At 52.9% G+C, this 25,217-nt stretch overlaps 1 non-coding gene across 1 annotated transcript; it reads left to right on the top strand.

Moving 5' to 3' along the window:
* Nucleotides 1-18,336: 18,336 nt before the first annotated feature.
* On the top strand, nucleotides 18,337-18,408 carry TRNAT-CGU (transfer RNA threonine (anticodon CGU)). The gene has a single exon. It is a non-coding gene; the product is annotated as a tRNA-Thr (tRNA).
* Nucleotides 18,409-25,217: the final 6,809 nt, after the last annotated feature.

The following is a 25,217-nucleotide window of genomic DNA, read 5'->3' on the forward strand; positions in this document are numbered from 1 at the left end:
GCCGCCGCCACAGCCGCAGGTGGAACAGAGCTTGGTGCCAACCCCTGGGCCGGAGCTTTCCCCAAGGGTAGAGAAATCCCCTCAACTCAAAACAGTTACCTCTGCATGATGCTGTAAGGGTAGGAAGAGAAAGCATTTAGGAAAGGATTTAGTCTCTGTCAAGTACTGGACCTCAAGTTCCCAAGAGTAATGCACACTTGTTTTAAAAGGAACCAAAGGCATTGCCAAGTATTTGCCAAAAGGAGGCACTTTTTATTTAAAATTTGAGACTAGTGAGATCTCAAAATCAGTCCCAAAAATAAGGTATTATACACTTAAGGTTATAATTTTCACAAAGATGTAGATATTTCTCTATCGTCTTCATGTAAAATAGCATAGAGCTGTTTTAAGAATACATACTCTGTAGTAAATATAAGGGGTTTCCCCCCTTGTAGGAATTAGGTTTCTTGCTTGCAATAGAAATGCGATGCTAGGTGTTTCTCTTCTTATTTTCATCATCACGTTATGTCTTAGCATCTCACTTTCTGAAAACAAGAAGAAAGACACCAGTGCACGGGGCCCTGCTCGTTGAAGCAACAGTGATGGCAGTCGGGGGGTCCATTCGTTGTTGCCTTCGTGTTTTTAAAACAAAAACCATGCTGCCTTTGTCCCTGCTGTTTGCGCCTCTGACCTCGCCCCCGCCTCCTGTCTGGGTGCCATCGTGTCGCACACGCGCTGTACGCAGGCGGCACACACGGTGTCTCGGGGCATGCGCGCCTCCGTCACCTCTGTTGTACACAGCAGCACTTATTGTAGCTGGTCGGGACATGTTTGATATCTCAGCGATTTTGCATTTTTTGTGTCTCAAATAAAAGACATTTTGATGTACTGTGATTCTTGCTGTGCAGGGGGCTCGGGAGCCGTCATGGGCCCGTGGTGGGACAGGGAACACCTGGGAAGTGACTCGACCAGGCTGCTCACCAAGGTGTGGGCTGTTTGAAAGAGAGACTACAGGCCCAGAGAGGAAACACTCCCAAACGCCCCCCAATAACCAAGAGCCAAGGTCTCAATCTGGGACTCCCATCTGGGTGGCAGGGACCTTCGTATTGGGAGTGAGTCACTGTAGGGTTGTGGCACAGTAGGTTAAGCCACCACCTCTGAAGCCGACCTCACATGAGCATGGGCCTGAGTCCTGGCTGCTCCACTTCCACTCCAGCTCCCTGCTAATGCTCCTGGGAGAGCAGCGGAGGATGATCCAAGTGCTTGGGCCCCTGCCACCCACGAGGGAGACCTGGATGGAGGTTCTGACTTTGGCCCAGCCTTGGCCATTGCAGCCATTTGGGCAGCGACTCGGAAGATGAAAGCTCAGTCTCTCGCTCTGTGTGTGCTTTTAGCTAATTCTGCCTTTCAAATAAATCTTTTTTAAAAAACTAGGCAAGGCTTACCTTCAACGCAAGTGTTGCAGATCACATGTGAAGTCAGCCCTTTCTCAGCCCAGAGCTCTGAAGTACACTAGGGGAAGCCTTAGGGTGGAGCTGAACTGGAGCATATCAAGCTTTATACCAACCTCACAGTGTACACGTGCCAGGAAATAATACACATGATTAAAAACTGGCCCCCAGGGGGCGCACCCTGTGGTGTGGGCACTGGTTTGAGTCCTGGCTGCTTCACTTCCCATCCAGCTCCCTGCTCATGGCCTGGAAAATGAATGGAAGGCGGCCCAGTCACGGGCCCTTGCCACTCCTGTAACAGCCCTGGCTGGAGCTTCTGGATTCAGCCTAGGTTGGCCCAGTCACGGGCCCTCTGGGGCGCGAGCCAGCAGACGGAGGACCTCTGCCTCTCAGACAATCGCAAAAACCAACAAATTTGCTCCCAGGCCCAGATAATCCTTCCAGGTAGCCAAGCTGCAAAAGCAGCGGTTCAGGGCAGATGGTCTCACGGGCCATGCTTCTACGAAGCAGCATCCTCTTGGCTTTGAGGGAACAAAATGATCAAAAGTAATCTTGCCAATAGCTGAGGCAGAGAGCTGCAACCCGCTAGTGCACCCCACAGATGCCAACCAGGAGCCATCCAAGGTCCCCCAAGGTGTGTGGCAGGAGTCTGCCACAACCACAGCCTTTCTATCAACTCTGATGCAGAAAGCACAGAAAGAGATCTAGCCCCCGGTAGATAACGGCGGAGCCTTCCTCGTTTATAACACTAGGGGAGCCAGAGAGTCGCCCCTCAGGCAGGAAACCAGGGAGCCCTGAGCACAAGCTTGGGGTGCTACAGCATACATCACCAGATCCACCCTCGCTCGGGAAGACATGCACGATGACTGCTCACGTGACCCAGAGGCAGTTGTCATGGGCCAGATACCAGGCGCTGAGTCCCCGGGGGGCACAGAGGGCAGTAATGGGTCTGCAGGAGGCCTGGGAGGACTAGGGACCCTTCTGCCACCAGCTCTGCCCACTCAGTAACATGGCACCCTGAGAAGCTTCTGGGGCCCCGAGCTGATGTCCCCAGCACACTGGGCCTGTATCACATGGAACGCAGCTGGGACCGTGTCCACAGCGCATGCACACGCCGGGTCCTTGGCTAAGGGTGACTGGCTATCCCTTTCATTGGATACAGTTGTGCTCCGAGGCACTCTGCCCCCCAAAACCCCCACAAGAAGCTTCCGAAGCCCTGCCTGAATGTCGGCTATTCCTGGAGCTCCTGCTCAAGAATTTGAATGTATTTTCCATCAGAGAGATTCAATTTAAGAGGAAACCTTCAAAAAAGGGTGTGGAAGGTGCAAGAAAAGATTTTCAAGCAAAAATATTGTCACATCCGCACGTTGGGGCATGGACTGTGCAGTGCTACACTAACCCTTGGGATGCGCATGATCCCACACTGTCACACGAGCTGCAGCCCAGGACCCTGCTAATGCGCCTGGGACCCTAACACCCACTCCACATGGGAAACCCAGGACAAGCACTGAGCTCCTGGTGTTGGCCTGCCCAGCTCTGGCTGTTGCAGACATTTGTGGACTGAACCAATGGACAGAAGAGTCGGTCTCTGTGTCTGTGTCTGTGTCTGTGTCTGTGTCTGTCTGTCTCTCATACTTACTCCCCACACTCCCCATGGTTCTCCTTTTCAGGCAGACCAATAACAAACATTTGTAAACGCATGCATAGTTATTTCAGGCAGTTTTTGAAGACTCCCTTGGATGCATGGATCTGAGTCTTTCAGCACCAAAGAAGTTGTAAGCTCTTTGCTGCGAGCTGCCCGAAGGACCCTCCCATAGGCCTTTCTCTCCTGATGTATTTGGAAGGCATGGAGAGCACTTCCACTTACAGCAGGAGCTGCGCCAAAGCCAGGAGCCACTCAGTCAAGGTCAGCCCACTGCAGCCATCAGTAACTTCCACACCTTTCCTTGCCCAAAGTCAGACAGAACCCTGCTCCCATCCCCACCGCCATTCACAATGAGCAGAGTTGCCAGCAAAATTCATCCACACGTGACATTTTCTAGATAAGAGTGGGCTATTATGGTTTTTTCACAAGTCTCATCAGAGTGCTAGAAAAATCTGCCACACTCCTGAAGCAGGTGGCCTTGGTTTCTCACTGAAGTCAGTTCTGGTTTCTTACCTTGGAAGGCTAACCAGGGCCTCCAATCCTCCAGAGATACAGAGGTTGCCACTGGAAGCCCCAAACAAGCGCTGTGGCCAAAGGTGCCAAAGCCAGCTCCGGGCACACCAACCAGAGCACGGCTGCAGACAACACAGCAAGTGTGCCAACGCCGTGCACCTTGGGCCGTGTGCCCAACACCCTGTGTAGTTCATCCCATTTCATCCCAAGTCCACGGAGCGGACACCTCATGAGGACTGGGTCAATGACATCGCCAAGGAAGCAACATGGTTTTGAGACCAGCCATCAGAAAAAATAGAACCCAGGTCATCTGGTTTAGGATGTCAGGACTGTGATGAAGTAACTTAGACTGGGCAATTTATAGACAGAAACACCCACTTACAATTAGAAGTTCAAAGCGCCTGGTCAGGGCACTTGCAGGCTCAGCGTCCAGTGAGGGCCTCAGGGCTGCTTCCCAGACGCTGGCTTGTCATGTCGCCAAGTCCTCCCCTGCAGGAAGAGACAGATGCTGTGTCCCTCGTGGTAACACTTCCCTGGCACCTCCCCAAGCCCCACCTCTTAATCCCTTGCAGCCCGAACCTTGTCTCTGTGCAAACATTCACTCTCTGCACCATTCCTGCAGCTAGGGCACCCACAGCCTCCTGCCTTGGTTTAGACACTTTGCCACGACCACTGAGGCCAGCCTAATTCGCTCATGGCCATCAGGAGGGTGCCCAACTCCCCTCACTCTCCTAGGTCTCCCACCTCACACCCCTGGATAGTCCAACCAGTCAATGGCAGACAGAACACTTCCCCCTCTTCCCCCAGATACAGGAAGAAAAAAATATTGGAATTGTCTCATCCACTTTTCTCCAATCCTTAACCCTTCCCACCCTGATCCGTGGTCCACTGGGCATACATCCTTCTCAACTATGTAAACATTATCAAAAATAAATCTCTAAAAATAATGCAGAAAGAACCAAGGTTCTGGGACTGGAGTATCTTAAGGACAACCCCACCACCTGGCGTGTGTGGGACAAGCTGGCTAAATGCAGCACAAACTCTGGGCCCCAGGAAGTAGACTTCTGGGGTGCAGATCTCTGACAAGCACAGATGCACAGAGAACTCATGGGGTGGGGGGGACAAACGCAAGGCCACAAGAGCAAACAAGCCCGATGCTTTGACCTGGAGAAGCATCCACACAGCAGCCGACACGAATGGAGTCTGTCTTTGTTGATGTGAAAAGACTCCAGAAACAAAACGCCAAGCAGCAAACAAGCAGAGAACGCAGCTCACGCGACTCTAGGAAGATTTTCAGGTGGGGCTGTGAAGTTCTGGGGAGGGGAGCAGCGCTGTGGCGCTGTGACTGGGCACATAGCAGAGTACTGGATGAATCCCGGCTACTTCACTTTCCACCCCGTTCCCTGCTGACGCACCTGGGAAAGCAGCAGAGAAGAGGGCAAGCCTTGGGACCCTGCACCCATGCGGGCAATGAGGATGGAGTGTCCGGTTCCTGGGTCTGGCCTGGTCCAGACCAGGCTTTTGTGATCATCTGGAGAATGAGCCAGTGCATGGAAGACAGATTCATTCTCCCTCTCGCTCTCTCGCTCTCTCTCCCACCCACACCCCTCTCTAATTCTGCCCCACCTCCTCTGTCTTTCCCTCCCTCATTTTCCACATCTCTATAACTCTGCCCTTCAAACAAAAAAAAAAATTAAACAAATCATAAATATATTTTTATCAATATATTTGAAAGGCAGAGGTGGGAGAGAGAGAGAGAGATCTTCCATCTGTTGGTTCACTCTTTCACATGGCTGCAAGGACCAGACGTGGACCAAGCAAAGCCGGAAGCTTCTCCCAGGTCTCCCACGTGAGCACAGGGCTCCAAGAACTCAGGCCATCTTCCGCTGCTTTCGCAGGTGCAGTACTGGATCAGAAGTGGAACAGCGGGTCGGAAACAGGCACGCAGACAGGGTGCAGGCACCACGGGCCTAGTCCACGGCATGCCACCAGTCCCAGTGAATTTATATAGATATACATGTATTTTAAAGATCATTTTTATTTGGAAGGCATATTTACAGAGAGAAGGAGAAACAGAGAAATATCTTCCATCCATGGTTTCCTCCCCAAGTGACCACAACAACTGAAGTTGAGCCGATACAAGGCCAGGATGCTCTTTCAGGTCTCCCTTGTGGGTGCCGGGTCCCAAGCACTTGGGCCAACCTCCATTGCTTTCCCAGGCCACAAGCAGGGAGCTGGATAGGACGTGGAGAACCTGGGACACGAACTGACACTGAAATGGAATGCTGGCGCTTGAAGGTGAAGGATTAGGCCCTTGAGCCACAGTGTCAGCCCCCATGGATTGTGTTTTTCAAAAGGGGTCCACCCAGGGACAGGGCCATGTTATAGTGCATTAAGCCTCCTCCTGCAGCACCAGCATCCCATAGTACGCTGCCTCGAGCTGCTCTACTTCCAATCCTTCCTTCTACTTCTAGCCTGGGAAGGTGTCAGAGGATGGCTTAAGTCCTTTGACCCCTGCACACATGTGGAAAACCCCAAAGCACCTGACTTCCAATTGGATCAGCTCAGGCCACTGCAGCCATTTGGGGAGTGAACCAGCAAATGGCAGATCCTTCCAGCTCTCCTTATTTCTCTGTAAAATAAATGAGACAGACAGACGGACAGACAGACGAGGGAGGAGCCAGGGGAGAGCACAGCGGCTTTTAGCAAGCTGCCTAGAAACCCAGTCCAGAGGCAGCATTTCACGACACAATCTGGATCATAGTGACGTCAGGCTCACAGCGGGATCTGGGCAGGGGACTAGGAGTCCATGAACCATCACGGGGAAAGAACCTCCTTGGTGCCCCACCCCCAGCCTCAGGGAGGGCTGCATCCATCACGGGATAATGCCACCTCAAGGTCCACGAAGGTAAGGGGCAACTGTAGCACTCGCCGGCAGCTGCACATGCACGTGATTAGGTAATTAAGGGCAAGCAGGTGCTCCCCACTGATCCAGGCAGAGGGCTACACCTCTCCTGGGACGCAGACACACCCCTGACACTGCTGCAGGCTTGGGGGGTGCAGATTCCCAAAGCCAAGCACTCCTAGGTGGCAGGAAAGTGACTGCTCCTGTCCTCCACGGGCGGGGCAGGCTCCCCATGCTCCCAGTGACTGCGGCAGACCTTAGCACAAAGGCCACAGAAATCTATGACTGTACCATAGGGCGTGATGGTGCCTCCAATGTATCTCACACCAAAGACCCAAGGGTCACGGACTGCATATCGGCCCGTTGCGGCTCACTTGGGGAGTGAACCATCAGGCGGAAGATCTTCCTCTCTGTCTCTCCTCCTCTGTATATCTACCATTCCAATAAAAATAAATAAATCTTTAAAATGAAAAAAAAATTTTATCTCATGGATGCAGAACAGACATTCTTTGCATCAGTTCAGGGAGCCAACTCTAGGACAGACCACATGGTAGGTCATAAAGCAAGCCTCACAAGATTCCAAAAAATTAAAATCACACCATGTATCTTTCTTGACCACCATGGAATGAAGCAAGAAACCAACAACTAAGAAAATTTATAACATGTGCAAACACATGGAGACCAAACAACACAACCCTGAATGCATAGTAGGTCATAGAAGAAATCAAAATGGAGATTAAAAAATCCTGCATATGAATGAAGATGACATTACAATATGTCAAAAGTTATGGGAGACAGCAAAAGCAGTGTTGAGAGGGAAGATGAGGCCTGGCAATGGTGGCCTAATGGCTAAAGTCCTCGCCTTGAATGCACTGGGATCCCATATGGGCGCCGGTTCTGGTCCCAGCGGCCCCACTTCCCAGCCAGCTCCCTGCTTGTGGCCTGGGAGGGCAGTAGAGGACGGCCCAAAGCCTTGGTTTCAGCACCTGCGTGGGAGACCCTGAGGGGGCTCCTGGCTCCTGACTTCAGATCAGCCCAGCTCCAGCTGTTGTGGCCACTGGGGAATGAACAAGCCAACAGAAGATCTTCCTCTCTGTCACTCCTCCTCTCTGTATATCTAACTTTCCAACAAAAATAAACCTTTTTTAAAAGAATTATCAGCAATTACTACAAAAAAGCTATATATCAACAAATTTTAAAAGTCTAGGAAAAATGGATATGCCTATGTCATCTTGATTGTGTGTTAAAAGGCAGAGTTAGAGGGAGAATCGGAGATCTTCATTTACTGGATCACACCCTTAATTGCTGCAGCTGCTGGAGCGGTCCAGGCTGGAGTTATGTAAACTTAGCTGCTCAAGGGCCCGATATGGTAGCCTAGTGGCTAAATCCTCAGCTTCCATCCTCCGGGATTCCATATGGGTGCCTGTTTGTATCCCAGCTGCTGTATTTCCCATCCAGCTTCCTGTTAATGGGACTGGGAAAGCAGCGGAGGGTGGTCCAAAGCCTTGGGACCCTGCACCCATGTGGGAGATCCTGAAGAAGCTCCTGGCTCCAGGCTTTGGATCAGCTCAGCTCTGGCCATTACAGCCATTTGAGGAGTGAACCAGTGGTCGGAAGATTTTCCTCTCTGCTTTTCCTTCTCTGTAAAGCTGCCTTCCCAATTAAAATAAAATCTTTAAACTAAAAACTTTGCTGCTCTAAACAACAGTTCTGATTCTAACCACAATGAAGCAACAGGAATAAGACATTTCTTGCCATCGAAACCATCAGAACCAGACAGAATGGTCCAGTATGAAAGGTGTCAGGTAGCAAGTCACAGGAGAGTTAGCTGGGCCAGCGCTGTGTGCACTGGGCTACATCATTGCTTATGATGCCAGCATCCTATAGAGCACCAATTCCTGTCCCAGCTGTGCCACTTCCAGTCCAGCTCCCCGCTAATGTGCCTTGGAAGCTGCATGGAAGACCCAGACAGAGTTCCTGGCTCCTGGCTTTAGCCTGGCCCAAGCCCAGCCTTTACAGCCATTTGGGAAAGAACGAGTGGATGGAAGATCTCTGTGTGTGTCTCTCTCTCCTCCCCTCACCTGCTGTCACTCTGCCTTTCCCATACTCCAATCAAACTACCCTAAGGAAGTGAGACACGTGACTCAGTGCATACCAAGGATCCTAAAGAAGAAATGTGGGCTTCTTGTAGAAACCCGGCAGGGCAGAAGGCAGGCAGGTGGCATACTGAAAGCGCTGAAAAGAAAAACACTTGCAAATTCTGCAGGGGCCCGGCGGCATGGCCTAGCGGCTAAAGTCCTCGCCTTGAAAGCCCCGGGATCCCATATGGGCGCCGGTTCTAATCCCGGCACCTCCACTTCCTATCCAGCTCCCTGCTTGTGGCCTGGGAAAGCAGTCGAGGACGGCCCAAAGCTTTGGGACCCTGCACCCGCGTGGGAGACCTGGAGGAAGAGGTTCCAGGTTCCCGGCATTGGATCGGCGCGCACCGGCCGTTGCGGCTCACTTGGGGAGTGAATCATTGGATGGAAGATCTTCCTCTCTGTCTCTCCTCCTCTGTGTATATCTGACTTTGTAATAAATAAATAAATCTTTAAAAAAAAAAAATTCTGCAGCCGCAGCACAGGCTTCGTTCATAGTGGAGCTAGACAGGAAGACACTCCCAGACTGACCAAACCCCCGGGAGTTCACAGGCACAGCCCCTCTGTGCAAGGGAGGCACTGGGTGGTAACGCAGGGCCCTGGGGCACACTAAGCCCTCGGGTAAAAAAGTACATGAACACTCCCATCATCAGGCTCCTTAGCTTTCCTTTCCGAGCGGGTTTTAAAAGGCAAAAACAACAAATAATTACAAGTCCGTGTGCACAGGCACAGGCTACGCGCAATGGGTGGCGCCTCGGCTGTGGCACGGCACGTTAGGCTGCCACTGGCAGCACCAGCTGCCCTTTGGGGCACTAGTTGAAGTCCCGGCTGCTCTGCTTCCAATCCAGCTCCAGGCTGATGCAACTGAGGAAAACAGCAGACGCCCCCCCAAGCGCTTGGACCTCTACGTCCACACGACAAACCCAGCTGAAGCTCCTGGCTCCCTGCTTTGCCCTGCCTCAGCCCTGGCCTCTGTGCCCATGGAGGGAGTGAACTAGCAGATAGGAGACCTTTACTTCTCTGTCTCTGTGTGTTCTTAAGTAAATCTTTTTTAAAAATGCCATCAGTCAGTAGCAAAGCTTGGGGAAGCCTTGGGAGTAGCCCAGTCCCAGTAGTTGAAGCCATTAGGGGAGTAAACCAGCAGGCAAAAGATCCCTTGGGGGCCGGCACTGTGGAACAGCATGTAAAGCTGCCAATTGAAATGCCAGCATCCTCTACAGGCACCAGTTCAAGTCCCAGCTGCTCCACTTAAAAAAAAGATGTATTTATTTTTTATTGGAAGGCAGAGTTACAGAGAGGAGATACAGACAGAAAGATCCTCCATCCACTGGCTCACTCCCCAAAAGGCTGCAATGGCCAGTACTGAGCCCATTCAAAGCCAGGAGCCAGGAGCTTTTTCCAGGTCTCCTCTACGGGATCTGTGTGTGTGTAAGTTGAGGACCTAGCCACTGAGCTTGCACTGGACCCATGTTCCACTTTTTATCCAGCTCCCTACTAATGGGCCTGGGAAAGCAGTGGAGGATGGCCCAACTGCTTGGGCCCCTGCATCCATATGGGAGACCTGGAGGAAGCTCCTGATTCCTGGCTTCAAACTAGCCTAGCTCCAGCTATTATGGTTATTTAAGGAGGGAAGTAATGAATGAGAGATCTTTCTCTCTCTTTCTCTCTCTTTCTCTCTCACTATACCTTTCAAATAAACAAGTAAGGGCCTGGTGCAGTAACCTAGCGGCTAAAGTCCTCACCTTGCATGCGCCGGGATCCCATATGGATGCTGGTTCTTGTCCTAGCTGCTCCACTTTCCATCCAGCTTGCTTGTGGCCTGAGAAAGCAGTAGAGAATAGCCCAAAGCCTTGGGATCCTGTGCCCCTGTGGGAGACCTGGAAGAAGCTACTGATTCCTGGCTTTGGATGGGCTCAGCTCCAGCTATTTGTGGCTATTTGGGGTGAACCAGTGGATGGAAGAGCGTTCTCGCTTGCTCTCTCTCTCTTGCTCACTCTCTCTGTAATCTACCTTTCCAATAAAAACAAATAAACTTTTCTTTTCAAAAAAGAAATCATGGGCCTGGCGCGGTAGCCTAGTGGCTAAAGTCTTAGCTTTGCATGTGCCAGGATCCCATATAGGCACCGGTTCATGTCCCAGCAGCCCTGCTTCCCATCCAGCTCCATGCTTGTGGCCTGGGAAAGCAGTTGAGGATGGCCCAAAGCCTTGGGACCCTGCACCCATGTGGGAGACCCAGAAGAAACTCCTGGCTCCTGGCATTGGATTAGCTCATTTCCAGCCGCTGTGGTCACTTGAGGAGTGATTCATTGAAGGGAAGATCTTCCTCTCTGTCTCTCCTCCTCTCTGGAGATCTTTCAAATAATAATCTTTTTTAAAAAAAAAAGAAATCATGTTATTACCGTGTTTTAAAAAATTGATGTATCTTTATAAAAAAATAATGAATAAAAAAGATCTCTTGCGGGTAGGCAAGTAGGACGGACGGACGGACACACTGTGGATTCCGGTAGATGCTTTTATCTGGATGGACCCAGCAGCGCCTCCCTTGAGAGGAGAGCTGTGTGTAGTGCTTGTAACTTCTCTACATGTTTTCCCTGGGTTCAAATGGCACGGAAGCAAAGCCGATCAGCTCCCACTAATGCACCTTGGCAACTGGCAGACACCCGGAGGGAAACGCCAGGGAAAAGCCCTTCAGACTTGCAGGGCCACGGGCTGGCATCCACCAAGCAGTGGCAAGGGTGGCAGCTGCCCCTAGAGGACACACACAGAGCCCTTGACGAACCAGGCCATGCCAAAGAACTCGATACTGTCACAAAACTCCATCAAGATCAGATCTCATGTCTGATGTTTTCATACCTGACTTTTACATAAATATTTATAGTGTTCTGGGTGTAAAACAAAACCCAGAGGGGGAAATGCAGACGGCATATTGTTGAGTTAATTTATCATCATGCCCCACACCAGCTTCCTTCCACCTCCTGTCTTCCCCGGACTGCGCCTGGCGACCTGCAGTAACCGACTCCCACGCTAGAAGCTGCACACAGGATGATGGTGTCTGTTGACACCGGGTGACATCTTTAAACACTCTCAGCTTGGCACCTACACCCCACCCTCCACTGTGTGTTCAATTACAGCTCCATTTCCCAGTTCTGCAAGAGTGGTGGCCACCACACCAGGGGGTAGCGCTACACACCGGTCAGCATGCCTTCCCTGGGACTGTGCACCTGTTACGCAAAGCTGTTCCTGGCTGTCACTCACATAAGAATGATCTTAAAATCTGAGGGTTAGGGAAAGGTATCTGTCTACCAAATGACATCCTGGGTGATCCGAGCTAAGGCTGCAGGGTGCTGTGTGCAGAAGGCCAATCAATGGCTCTCTCCTGCACTGAGACACACACACACAGCCTCCATCACTCATGAGATGATCGTACCACTTTGTGTCGAGTGACACTAAAGCAGAGGAGTCACCTTGGGAAGGCAGTGGGTCCTCTTGTTTCTACTAAAGAGCTCTCGCCCTCTCTCCGCGCCCCCTCCTCTCCCGGCGCCCCACGACAAGCAGGCCCTGGGAGGCCAAAGTGCAAGAGCAGCTCTGACTGTAACGAAGGAAAACAGGAAGCGACATCGGAGGCAGCCAGGACTACAGGAATGTGTGAAACTGCGTCACAGTCACCCCTGCAGTGAATGCAGTGAGCGGAGAGTGGGCTGGAGCCTCGGGGACAGGGCAATGAGGATGGCGACACGTCACCCACAGGCAAAATGCGATGCCGTTGGTGGGAAGAAAACCCATCGACCTTATTTCCTATGGACAAATCTGTCAGCAGAGTGGGCAGGACAGGTAATGCCACAAAATAAACGCAACCCACAAAGGGGATTTGGGGCCAGCACTGAGGTGCAGTGGGTTAAGCCCCGCCCACAACACCAACGTCGTGTAACACCAGCATCGTGTAGCAGAGTGCCAGTACAAGTTCACACTGCTGCTCTCTGACCCAGCTCCCTGCTAACGTGACTGGGAAGGCAGCGCAAGATGGCCCCAGGGCTTGGAGGACCCCTGCTACCCACATTAGGAGGCCAGGCTGATGCTGCAGGCGCCTGGCTTCTGCACTGCCCAGCTCTGATGGCTGCAGGCATTTGGGGAACGAATGAATGTATAGAAGATCTCTGTTTCATTCTGTCTTCCCCTCTATCGGTGCTCTGCCTTTCAAATAAATATCTTCTTTAAAGACAGGGAAGACTAGGCAGGGAGGTGGGGAAGGAGCCTGTGCCATCTGCAGGCACAGTAAGAGGAGGTGCGAGGGGGTGCTCTGCGGTTCCCGACAGCCCTGGGTGCTGTCTGCATGCTAATGTGGAACCTCAGATGATCCGGTTCACCGCTCTAGAGTTTATGGTGGGGAGGGGGTGAGGAGATAGGAAGGGAACAAAACTTATATTATGCATAGCTGCCAAGTTGATTTTGTTCTGGCTTTGGAATGAACCAATTAAACAGGTTTTCGTTCCCCCCAGTGGTACAGATTTCAAAGGCAGATTGGCAGATGTGACAGCTGGGAGTGTCATACAATGGTAACATCTTTGCAGAAAAAGAGATCTCATCTGTGGGACACCCTGGGCTCCGTTCTCTGGTGAGGACTTGAAACACGAATCACCGACTCTGCCCCCTAGTGGCAGGAGTTTAGCAAGGCAGGAAGTACATACTGTCACACCCTGCAGCGCCCAGCACATGCACAGCTGTGCACACACAGGCACACGTATTCACACGCATGTGCGTGTGTGTTCACACACGTGCAGACACACATACATGCACACTTGGACAGCCTGGAGGGGAAGTGAACACAATTGTGCTAGCCCTCCTCCACTCCACTGCGGAAAAAAAAAAGTCACAGGAAACTCCCAACATGAAATTCCAGAGAAAGGAAACCAAAATCAAAGACGCAGGGCACCAGTAACACAGAGGCGAGAAGTGATCTTTTAAGCCACGGAATTCAACTCTAAGCAAAACACACTCCCTGTCAAAACCTTAACAGGCATTCTGCAGAAACACAATGACCGAACCAGTCTGGGGAACATGGTGTGTAAGCGCCCAGGAGGGGTCCCAGCCCGTGACTGCAGCACCCCCACGAGGCTGCCGTGCCTGGCACCAGGGCGCACACTCGGACCGACTGCACGGATGCAGCCAATCAGACCTAAGCCAAGGGACCAGGAGAGCGACAGCGTTTCAGCAAATGGGGCTCAGACGACTCAAGATGCACACGGGGGCATTACCAAAAGCAACTCCATGTGCATCGCAGACCAACACAAACCAGAAGCTAAAACTCTGAGTTCTGGAAGGAAATAGGAGAAATGTTTTGCAACCTTTTTATTTCATTATTTCTTTCAAAGAATACAGGGAGCGGGGCAGGCTGGGAAGGGAACAGAGATCTTACATCTGCTGGGTCAGTCACTCCCCCAAAGACCTGTGGCGACCGGGGCTGGGCCAACCCTAAGCCCCTGGAATCTCCTGTGTGGGTGGCAGGGGCCCACCATCTACCACTTCTCAGGTGCCAGGACCCCAACCTGGCAGTAGGATATGAAATGTGAGCGTCCCAGAAGGCAGCTTGCCCCATGCACCACAGCACCTCCCCCTGGCTAGTATTTCTTAGGGCATAACACAGGGACTGACACTGTGGCTCTGTAAGTTCAACCACTGCCTGCCACGCTGACATCCTACAGGGGCGCCAGTGTCTCGGCTTCCACGTGCCTTAGTACACAACAGAGGATGGCCCAAGTGGTTGGACAAGAGATGAAGCTCCTGCCTTCCGTCTCCCTCAGCCCAGGCCATTGGAGCCATTGTGGGGAGCGAGCCTGCGGAGGGAAGACTCTCTCTGTAACTCTGCCTTTCAAAGAAGTAAATAAATAAATCTTGAGAGAGCATAAGACAGAAAGACACGCAGAGTAAAAGAAAACTACCAAAGCAAATTGTCCTTATCAAAACTAAAAACGTCTACACTTCAAAACACATCAAGAACATAAAAAAGCAGGCGCAAATGGCATTTCAAATCTAACATTCGGGGGAACAATAGTGCATCACTGATGTGTCTTTGGCCTGAGTGAGAAAACACAAATGGAAATTAAGGACTTGGCACATGCCGGGATCCCATATGGGCGCCGGTTCTAATCCCGGCAGCTCCACTTCCCATCCAGCTCCCTGCTTGTGGCCTGGGAAAGCAGTCGAGGACGGCCCAAAGCCTTGGGACCCTCACCCACGTGGGAGACCCGGAAGAGGCTCCTGGCTCTTGGTTCAGCTCCGGCCACTGTGGGCACCTGGGGAGTGAACCAGTGCATGGAAGATGTTTCTCTCTGACTCTTCCTCTCTGTAAATCTGAACTGCCTTTTCAATAAAGATAAATCTTTACATAAATAAGTAAAACAAAGCACATTAAGCTACTGCTGTAGCACACCATTGAAGATCACACGCCAGGGAATGATACCCAAACATGAGAGAAACCTACCGACTCAAACCTGCTCACAGCCACACCCCAGGGCCTGCAGCCACAATGTACAAAGAACAGGGAGGACACAGTCACAGGACAGACAACACGCAAGGAGGATGACCCGGGTATGAACGGTTCAGGTAAACACTTCACAAAACAAGATCCAACAATGGTGCCAAGCCCAGGGAAAAGCGCTTAAAACCATTAGTCCCCAAAATGGTGAGCAAAACCCCACCATGGCAGAACAGGTTACGTTAAAAGCCACCATGGGCAAGACGCGAGGCCCTAGAACTCATGTATTTCTGGAGAGATTAAGCCAAACCAAACCAAACCGTGTCGTGGCATCACCCGGCCCCACAACACACACTTCCTCCGCACCTGGCTTTGTACCGCCTGCCCAGGGACTGCCAGTCCTCCGTAGTGCCCTGCCGCCACTCAGGCGTCCTAGTTATGCTTAACGGAGGCTGTGTCTCCCACCCCTGCCCTAGTGACCCGGTCAAGCGCAGCATGCAGGCCAAGGAGCCTAATTACCTGCGGGGGCTGCCCACGGGTTCTTTCCTGTTGCAAGAACAAAAAACGACTCACTCCAAGACCACCACCGACCAGCGGCTCTCGCGGCAAGGCCCGGAGCTGGGAGCGAGCAGAGCTGAGGAGGGGGCGAGGCCTGCGAGAGCCACAGGTGGCCTGCATCCCAACATAATTGCACCAAGCAGACCCAGGTGTAAGGAGAGAATGCAGGTGCAAGTCCTCGAAGCTTGGGGGTTCGGGGGCAGGATGGAGGCCCTGGGTAGAGACGCCTGGGGTGGAACTGACTCCAGACAACTTTCTGAGAGCTCAATTATGCCCTCCTTTTCCCAGAAAACACACACACACACACACACACACACAGAGTTTACATCAACTTCTGAGAAGTGCCCACATTTCCTGGCCCTAAGGGCGTGGGGCCCAGGTGAGGGTTTCCTCCTTGGGAAACAAGCGCCAGGGCAAGCAAAACCTATAGTGCCTACCTTTCCGCAGGAAGGAACTGTAGCTCCTTATGAACGATTCTGAGCCAGGCACCTTTATGGCGCGGACAAAACGAACAAATCAGCAGTTCGCAGTCCGGTCCTGTGTCCAAACTTCAAACGCCCGGTCCCAGGTTCCAGCCTCGGCCAGCTCCGGCGCCTCGGCCAGCTCCGGCGCCTCGGCCCAGCGTTTGGGAAGCCTGGGCTAGGTTCGGTCAGCGGTCCTTAAGGGCCCAGGAAGTGGTTCCTTTAGCAAGGGGGAAAGCCGAGTCCTCGGCCCTAGACAGGCGAAGCCGTGGCTTGAACGTCTGGAAACGCAGGACCGTTCCTCCTTATTTATTCCTTCAAGGACCTGCCTGGCGCAGGCGCCGTCGGAGACAAGCGCCCAGGACCACCCACCACCCAGGTGTTCATCATCCGAGCCCGCCCAGCGTCCTGCACCTGGGAGCTGCGGCTTCTGCAGGCCAGTTCCTGCCATGTGACCTACCTAGTCCAGGGCTTGGGGTGAGTCGTGTCTCCCACCCACTCGCCCTGATACCACACGTCCCTTCCATGCGCCCTGTGCACCCCACAGTCAACTTCCTGTTTTCCTAGAGAAGATGAAGCCGTGCCAAGCGATTTTCACGTACTGTCTTTTAGCAGGAGTCCTTGTTCTGCACAGGAACTGTTACAACCCCGGGGACACACAGGAGGGCGGCTGTATGACTTCATTATCAGGGAGAGGCAAGGCACCTTGACATAGACCATCTTCTCCAAATCTTGTGTTTCTGTAGTCCCCTCCCCCACCCCTTTAAAAAAAAAAGTTTCATTGGAAAGTCAAGATATACTGAAAGGAAGATCTGCCGTTCCCTGATTCACACCCCAAGTAACCACAACGGCGGATCCAAAGTCAGGAACCCAGAAACCCAGAGTCTCTTCCAGGTCTCCCACACAGGTGCAGGGTCCCAAGGCTTTGGGCCGTCCTCTCCTGCTTTCCCAGGCCACAGGCAGGGAACTGGATGGGAAGCGGAGCTGCCGGGATTAGAACTAGTGCCCATATAAGGACCCCGGTGCACGCAAGGCATGGACTTCAGTCACTAGGCTACTGTGCCAGGCCCTTCTAAACTCTAACTTAGGGTCATCCCTTGTGCCTGGAGAGGAAATAACCACGCCTTCTCCACTCACCTCCCTCCTCCCCCAAACTCTGGTGTTTAGGGCAACTTGGTGAACACAGCTTCTTACTGAAACAAACAAAAACGCACAGGCTGGCCCACTGGGATTGCCTACAGCCCCAGTGTCTCACCTGGGTGCCGGCTCCAGTACCACATGCCCCAGTTGTCATCCAGCTCCCAGCTATGGACTGGCTGAGCACAGGCTGTCTTAAGGCTTTGGGCCCCTGCACCCATGTGGGAGATCAGGAAGAGGTTTCTGGCTCCTGACTTCTGGTTGGGCCACCATTTGGGGAGTGAGCCAGAGGATGGAAGATCTCCTTCCCTCTGTAACTCCTCCTCTCAGATAAACATAAGCGAATCTTTTTAAAACCTTATTCCTTTCTTTGAAAGGTTGGGGCTGGGATGAAGCTGAGAAGCGGGAAGAGGGGTGTGATGGACTCAGCCCGGGGTGGTCCCACAAGGCAAGGCAGGGATCCAGTGTCCTTGGAGTGCTGGCCACTCCTTAAAAAAGTTGTTAATACTTACACATATATGTGTGTATATATGTGTATGTGTGTGAGTATATATATATATATATAAAACGCTCAGGGAGAGCCAAGCCCCACAGCTATTACAGAGAATATGGTAAACCTCCAGCGTGTCACCACTGCACAATGACGCTGCGGGTACTCCAGTGCTAATGTATTCTATCACGTCATACATGACACGGGTGCGTCACAGAAGCCTTTAACAGGGAATACCTGCTGCTACCGGTTGCGCTGATGAAACCGCATTTCCTCGCGCAAGTCATTTACTTAGGGACAGAGGACATTGAAGCCGGGGCACGGGGCCCTCGCGCAGCGGTCACCGACCAAGCCCAGCGGGGCCGCCCTCGGGACGGCCGGAGCGCGGATTCGAACCCAGCGCTTCCTGGTCCTGGCAGGCGCAGCTCTCCCTTCCGGACGCGGAGTCGGCCGGCGGTCGCGCGTGCGTGCGTACGTACGTACGTGCGTGCGCGTGCATACGTGCGTGCGCGTGCCGATGCGACGGCGCCGCGAGCGCAAGGGAGCACGGCCAGGATAGAGGCTCGCCCTACCTCCCCGCTAACGCAGGCGCGGTGGCCAAGTGGTAAGGCGTCGGTCTCGTAAACCGAAGATCACGGGTTCGAACCCCGTCCGTGCCTTACGTTGGCTCTTCCCCCTCGGTGGGGAGGAGACTTTTTAGGGCGATGACGCCTCCTCCCTAAAAGGAACGCTGCTTTCTAGATCCTCTGGATCATTTCTCTGCACTCTCATATCAGACCAACTGTTTTCCTACCGTTTGGATTCACAGACGCCTTCTCTGTTCCTCTTCCGCGGAAGGTCAACTTTCTGGGATGCAGATGGGGCCGGGCCCCTGGGAGGAAGGTGGGGCTGTCCCAGGCCTGGTGCGCCGGCTCAGCTCAGGCACCAGCCGCGGGAGGAAACCCGTGTCCTGAATCCCGAAGCTTCCCTGGACACTGCATTCACGGGGCGCCCTCCGGGACGCACGCACCACCCCTGGTGGCCCTCAGGTGGTTAACCCCTGAGAACACAGACAAGCCAATCCCCCGAATCTAGGGCAGGGTGACCCTCCACCGGGACACGCCCCTGGGGGGACCGGCCTGAGTGCCCGGCCGTGGCTTCACCCCCGGTCAGGCCCACCCTGGCTGTTGCAGTTAGATTATTGAGTCAACCAACAGGTAGGAGGAATTCTCTTCTCTACCCACTCAAATAAGTTAAAAAAAAAAAAAAAAAACCAACTTTGAATAGGATTTTGAGTGTCTTCACCATAAAGACATTGTTCTGTTTTGGTTTTTTTAAAGATTTATTCATTTTATTACAGCCAGATACACACAGAGGAGGAGAGACAGAGAGGAAGATCTCCCATCCGATGATTCACTCCCCAAGTGAGCCGCAACGGGCAGATGCGCGCCAGTCCGAAGCCGGGAACCTGGAACCTCGTCCGGGTCTCCCACGCGGGTGCAGTGTCCCAATGCATTGGGCCGTCCTCGACTGCTTTCCCAGGCCACAAGCAGGGAGCTGGATGGGAAGTGGAGCTGCTGGGATTAGAACTGGCGCCCGTATGGGATCCCGGGGCGTTCAAGGCGAGGACTTTAGCTGCTAGGCCACGCCGCTGGGCCCCACATTGTTTTTTTTAAAAGGTTTGTTTTAAAAAGATTTTTTATTTCTGCCTGAAAGATTTACAGAGAGAAAGAGAGAGCTTCCATCCACTGATTGCTTCTCCAAATGGCAACAATTGCCTGGACTCGGAAGCCAGGACTTCTTCCAGGTCTTCCAAGCAAGTGCAGGGGCCCAACTACCCAGGCCACCCTCCACTGCTTTCCCAGGCTGTGCACAGCAGCGGGTCAGACATGGCCCACCTGGGCGGCCTGCGCTCCAAGGTGGAGGATTAGCCTGTTGAACCATGGCGCTGCGCCCTGCTAAAAGCTCTTTTTAAAGATCACTTATTCATTCTCATTTCACTTGAAAAGAAGACCCAGACAGCGATTTTATCTGCTGGTTCATTCCCCAGATGTCTGAAACAGCCGGGCAGGGCTGGGAGACGCTGGATTCAGGAGCCAGGAACTCCTGCTGCCTCCCAGCTGGAAGGGGAGTTAGAACTGGAACGAAATGGCTTCCCTGGGAGGTGTTAAGCGCCCCTGATTGGACACTGCACAGTGTGTATCCTGGTATTAAAACATCACATGATACCTCCTAAATATATACAATATTATATGTCTGTTAAAATAATAAATGTTTAAAAAAAAACCTGAAAACTGTCATCTTGGTTGAAATCTGGGAATGCCATCATAGTCATTCTAAAGCCCCCTGTGCCAAGCACTACAGAGCCATCCTGACTTCTGGCCCTGTTTGCATGCACGTGGGGGAAGCCACGTTAAGAGACGACGAAGTCACAGATGAAGAAAATGAGAGGTGGGTGGCACAGAGTCCTCAGGAATGTCGTGGGACCTCGGGGTGAATGACGGCTGTTGGAGCGGAGTTGGGTTTGCAAAAGCAGCGGTGAGCCAACAGCGGCTGTGCACGAGCCAGCTCAGCGGTGACACCTCGTGGCCGCATCAGGTAACAGCACCTCTGGGTCCAGTACACTGGGCCGGCTCCAGCAGGTGCGGAGAACCTGGAACTGGCTCTAACTTCTGGGCTCAGCTGCCCCGCTGCAGATTGGAGCGACATGGATCGGTTCAACTTCTGTTAGAGCTTTGAAGACAACATTCCCAATAGCGTTCCGTAAATGGTAAACCACCTGCCTCATGTCAGTTAGGGATTGCCTTACTGCTCTGAAGGGGGGTGACGTTGAATGGAGCCAGCTGAGAAAAGCTGATGCTGCGTTTTTAAAGATGTATTGAAGTATAATCGGGCTATACAATTTGATATTCAGCATCACAGTACTGACTGGAGTCTAGGCTGCTCTGCTTCCGACTCAGCTCCCTGCTACTGTGCCTGGGAGAACAACAGAAAATGGGCCAAAGGGAGCAGGGCCCTGTACTCAGGAGTCCAGATGGAGTTCTTGGCTTCTGGATTCTGCATGGCCCAACCCTGGCTGGCAGGAGCATTTTGGGAGTGAACAGGTGGATGGAGGATATTCTTTCTCCCTCCCTCCCACTCTCCCTCCCTCCCGCCTTCTCCCTCTCCATGACTCTTTCAAATAAATAAACCTTCAAAACATTTGAGAGTCACACAAGCACAGAGACATCCAGGGAGCGTTCTAGCCACAAGCTCACCATGGCTAAGAATGCCATCCCGCTCTCCCAGACCACTTGATCCATCCCCATCAGCAGGAACTGGAGTGGCTCAGGACATGGAGCTAGGATCCAAGTCCAGGCACCCTAGTGAGGAGTGTGGCCACCCCACCTGACTGTGCGGCTAAGCACCCTCCAGCTTCTCATATATGTTAGCTGTTAGATCCGCTGTTGTAAACAGATCTCTACAGCTCACTCCTCTTGTATAGCTGTAACTTTAGTTGACAGCCTGCTTTGTAAACCTAAGCACACCTGTGTGCATATCGCTTTGGTTTTTTCCAATCCACCCCCCATTCCTGACAGGCTAACCTCCTGGCCAGTGTGAAGCCAGCCCTGGGCCCCAGGCTGTTGAGAAGGGATGACTGCAGCCGGGCTAAGAGGTGAGTAACAACTACAGAAAGCACTAGTAAATTTTTTCCTATTATCATGTCACCGGCAAAGAGAAACTGTATCAGTGGGGATGTCCTGTTCAGAGAGCAGCGGCTTGCCTGCGGACCGGCTGTGGCGTGGACACCATGCCAAGGCGCGCGCTCCAACCTTCCAGCTGCCCAAATTCCCAGGCAGGCCTTGCAGTCCACGCTGCCCTTGGCCAGCCTCCCACCTAGGCTGCCCCCCATGCCCTTGGTAAATACATTGTATGAAGAATGAGACCTGCGCTGCTCCATGAGGTGGGGGCAGTGGTTTGTGGACGTACAGGGGCCGAGAAGTACATTTGGAGACCTAAGTGGATTCCAGGCGGGAGTAGCATCAACAGAGCACACGGCAGCGTGGCCCTGGGACGGAGTGAGTCGTGCTGGGCGATCACCAGGCTGGCGCTCCATGGACAGTCTCCCCAACCCTGCTCCTGTCAGCTTGTGCCTCTCACGACATGCAGAGCCCACTCTTGCTCCCAAACGAACCCACGAACCAGCGCTCCCGTGAGATCTGCCCCAGTTCTGGAAGTGATCCCACTCCATGTGTGGGCAGGTTGTCCTCCCAGGACAAGGATGTGGAGGTACGGGGATGGAACAGGTGTAAGACGGCCCTAGGTCGGCAGGGGTGTCCCCTGATGGGAGGAAGGGGTTAATGCAGTCCTCAGAGACCCCAAATACATCCCTTCCACCTCTCTGGCTTTCTCCCCCGCCCCCATCTCTTTCACTCTCTCTCAAAATTTATTTATTTATAAAAATGGCAAAGCATCAAAAAGAGATCTTCCATCTGCTGGTTCACTTCCCAAATGGTTGCAACAGCCAGGAGTGGGTCAGACTCAAATCACAAGTCTACACCACCACCATCCAGGTCGCCCATTGCAGGTGCAGGGGCCCAAGCACTTGGGCCATCACGTACTGCTTTCCCAGGTGCACTGGCAGGGAGCTGGATGGGACGTGGACAGCCAGATCACAAACCAGCACCCACATGGGATGCCAGCACCACAGCGGAGGCTTAACGCACCATGTCACAGTACAAGCTCAAGTCATCTGATTTTTTTTTTTTTTAAAGAGAAACAGGAATCTGGATTTCTTTTTTCAAATATAAATTTCCTCATTTAAAAATGTTCCCAGCAAGGGGAAACCCTAAGACGGACTATGTCAATCAGTGGACTCTGCACCAGCCTCATCATACCTGGACTGTTGCTGATGATATGTTGGTGCTTCTAATTGATCGAGGTGACGCTCTGCTGGCTCTGCCTACAAACCTGAGAGGGCCTCCCTAAGAGGCGGTTGAACTTGAACTGGACAAGTGGGATGCTGGACTCTGTATGGTGTAAACTTTTAATTAGGGAATCTCAACGGAACTTGAGCTGTGGTTATGCATCAAGGTGAAGGAATTCATGATGGGGGAAGGGTTTGGGGTGAAGGGGGGGGAATCCCAGTACCTATGAAATTGTGTCATGTAATGCAATGTAATTAATGAATAAATGAATATTTAAAAAAAAAATATATATATATATATATATATATGCCTCAAAAAAAAAAAAAAAATGTTCCCAGGACCTGGTGCAGTAGCTTAGTAGCTAAAGTCCTTGCCTTGCAGCGCCAGGATCCCATATGAGCGCCAGCTCTAATCCCAGCTGCTCCACTTCCCATCCAGCTCCCTGCCTGTGGCCTGAGAAAGCAGTCGAAGATGGCCCAAAGCCTTGGGACCCTGCACCTGCGTGGGAGACCTGGAAGAAGCTTGAGACTCCTGGCTTAGGATTGGCTCAGCTCCAGCTATTACAGTCACTTGGGGAGTGAATCATCGGATGGAAGATCTTCGTCTCTCTCCTCCTCTCTGCATATCTGACTTTCTAATATAAATAAATCTTGAGGGGAAAAAAAAGCCAAGCCCTTCAGCAGCCTTTGAGAGCCTGTGCCATCCGCCTCCCGCCCCCACCCTGAGAGGGGGGGATCCTGTCCACGCCCATCAGGAAAACTGCACGCCCTCCCTCCCTTCTCCAGCCAATCTTTGTTATCCACCTCGTGCTCCAGGGCGATGGGTCAGGGATACAGACAGGCACCCCCAGAGGCCTAAACACCCAGACACTGCCAGAGGCCGTGGGCAGAGAGGGGACTCTCCTAACCACAAAGGTGAGGGGGCGTGAAGGTGTCTGCCCAGATGGGGACCCTGGCCAAGGCCCTTTGTTCTCTGCCAAGGGAGAGCGTCTCTACCAGCCTCTTGTCCCTCTGGAAGCTGTGACAGTGGCCATCAAGTGGACACCAGCGTAAGGGTTAATTGTAAAGGTGACTGTTCTGGACGTCTGGACTGTATTCCAAAGAGACACCTGCATCCTGGAGCAAAGCTCCTGCTTCCTGAAAGAGCAGGAGGCCGGCAGGAGACTGGGATAACCTTGGAGTTTTTAGATTTACGGGAAAGACCGCTACCTTCAAGGCATGCTGTTTCATTACTGTCTGCGTTGGAGTGATATGATCAGGACTCCCAAGCCTATACGTTGTAAATTCCTGTCGCATGCTTTCTATTCTGTGTCACTGTTAGTCCCTAATCATTGCTCAGTGTCACGTAGCTTTTGATTCTTTTATTATAAAAACCCCATGACTATTTCCTTTGGGGCACTTCTTGCTTATGGCAAGAGGTCGCCCCTTGGACTAGACATTAAAATCATCTCACTTGCCTTGGAGTCTTGCTCGGATTCATTGAACCCCAACACACCAGACTGCCTATCATCCTTTTTCTTTTTTTTAAGATTTGTTTTATTTATTTGAAAGGTAGAGTTACAGAGAAGAGAGAGATCTTCCATCTACTGGTTCACTTCCCCAGTGGCTACAACAGCTGGGTCTGGGCCAGCGAAAGCCAGGAGCCAAGAGCTTCTTCCCAGGGACCCAAACATGCGAGCCATCCTTTGCTGCGTTTCCCAGGCTCCCTGCAGGGAACTGGCTTAGAAGCAGAGCAGCTGGAATCAGAACCTGTACCCACAGGGGATGCCAGGGCTACATCGCCTAGCGCCCAGCCTAAGGCACCGTGGCCGGCACAAACAGTGCTCACAGCTGCTTTGGTAATGTTTGGGATTTTTCTGGCAGAGCCCTCAGGAAAACCCTCAGACAGACTGGTAGGGTGAGGCCTGCACCCGCCCTCAGCTGGAACTCTGGGTTTTCCCCCAGCCTGTGGTGCTCCTTCTGCCTGGCGGGGGTGGGAGTGGGTGCCCTGGCACCATCCCAGGCCGTTAGAACCTGGGGTGCGGGTGGGGCTCCTGTCTGGGACAAGGTCAGGGTGGAGGCCTCCGGGACTTCCAGCCCAGCAGCACACAGCTCTCTGGAGTCTCACAGCCCTTCCGCGGCTGGCGCTCAGCTGGCTAGCTGCTTGAGTCACGGCGAGCCCAGCCAGGCATGGCAAGGGGCAGGCCTCAGAGGAATCTGGGGGCATCTCTGAACGGGCTTGACTGCCCACGAGAAAGCCCTGGCCTTGGAGGCCTCTGACAGGGCCCTGCCCACAGGCAGGGCCAGGCCTGCCAACGCCTGCCCGCCTGGGCCTGCTGCCTCCTTCCTGCGGCCATGATGGCTGGGCTGGGGCTGGGCGGGGCGTGGGGAGCGGAGCGTCAGGTTCCTGGCAGGTGTGGGTGCAGACCACCAGGCGGGACCCTGAGCCTGCTGGGCTCCAGCGGGAGAGAGCCACTTGGATCGCCGCCTCCCTCCACAGCTGTTCCTTCTGGTCCTCATTTTCGGCTCCCACACCCCCTGCTGTAGGTGAGGCGACCCAGGCTGGGGAGGGCTGGTGCCAGACACTCCTGCAGAGACAGCCGG

This window comes from Ochotona princeps, chromosome 24 (assembly GCF_030435755.1).
Source record: "Ochotona princeps isolate mOchPri1 chromosome 24, mOchPri1.hap1, whole genome shotgun sequence".
Taxonomy (NCBI): domain Eukaryota; kingdom Metazoa; phylum Chordata; class Mammalia; order Lagomorpha; family Ochotonidae; genus Ochotona; species Ochotona princeps.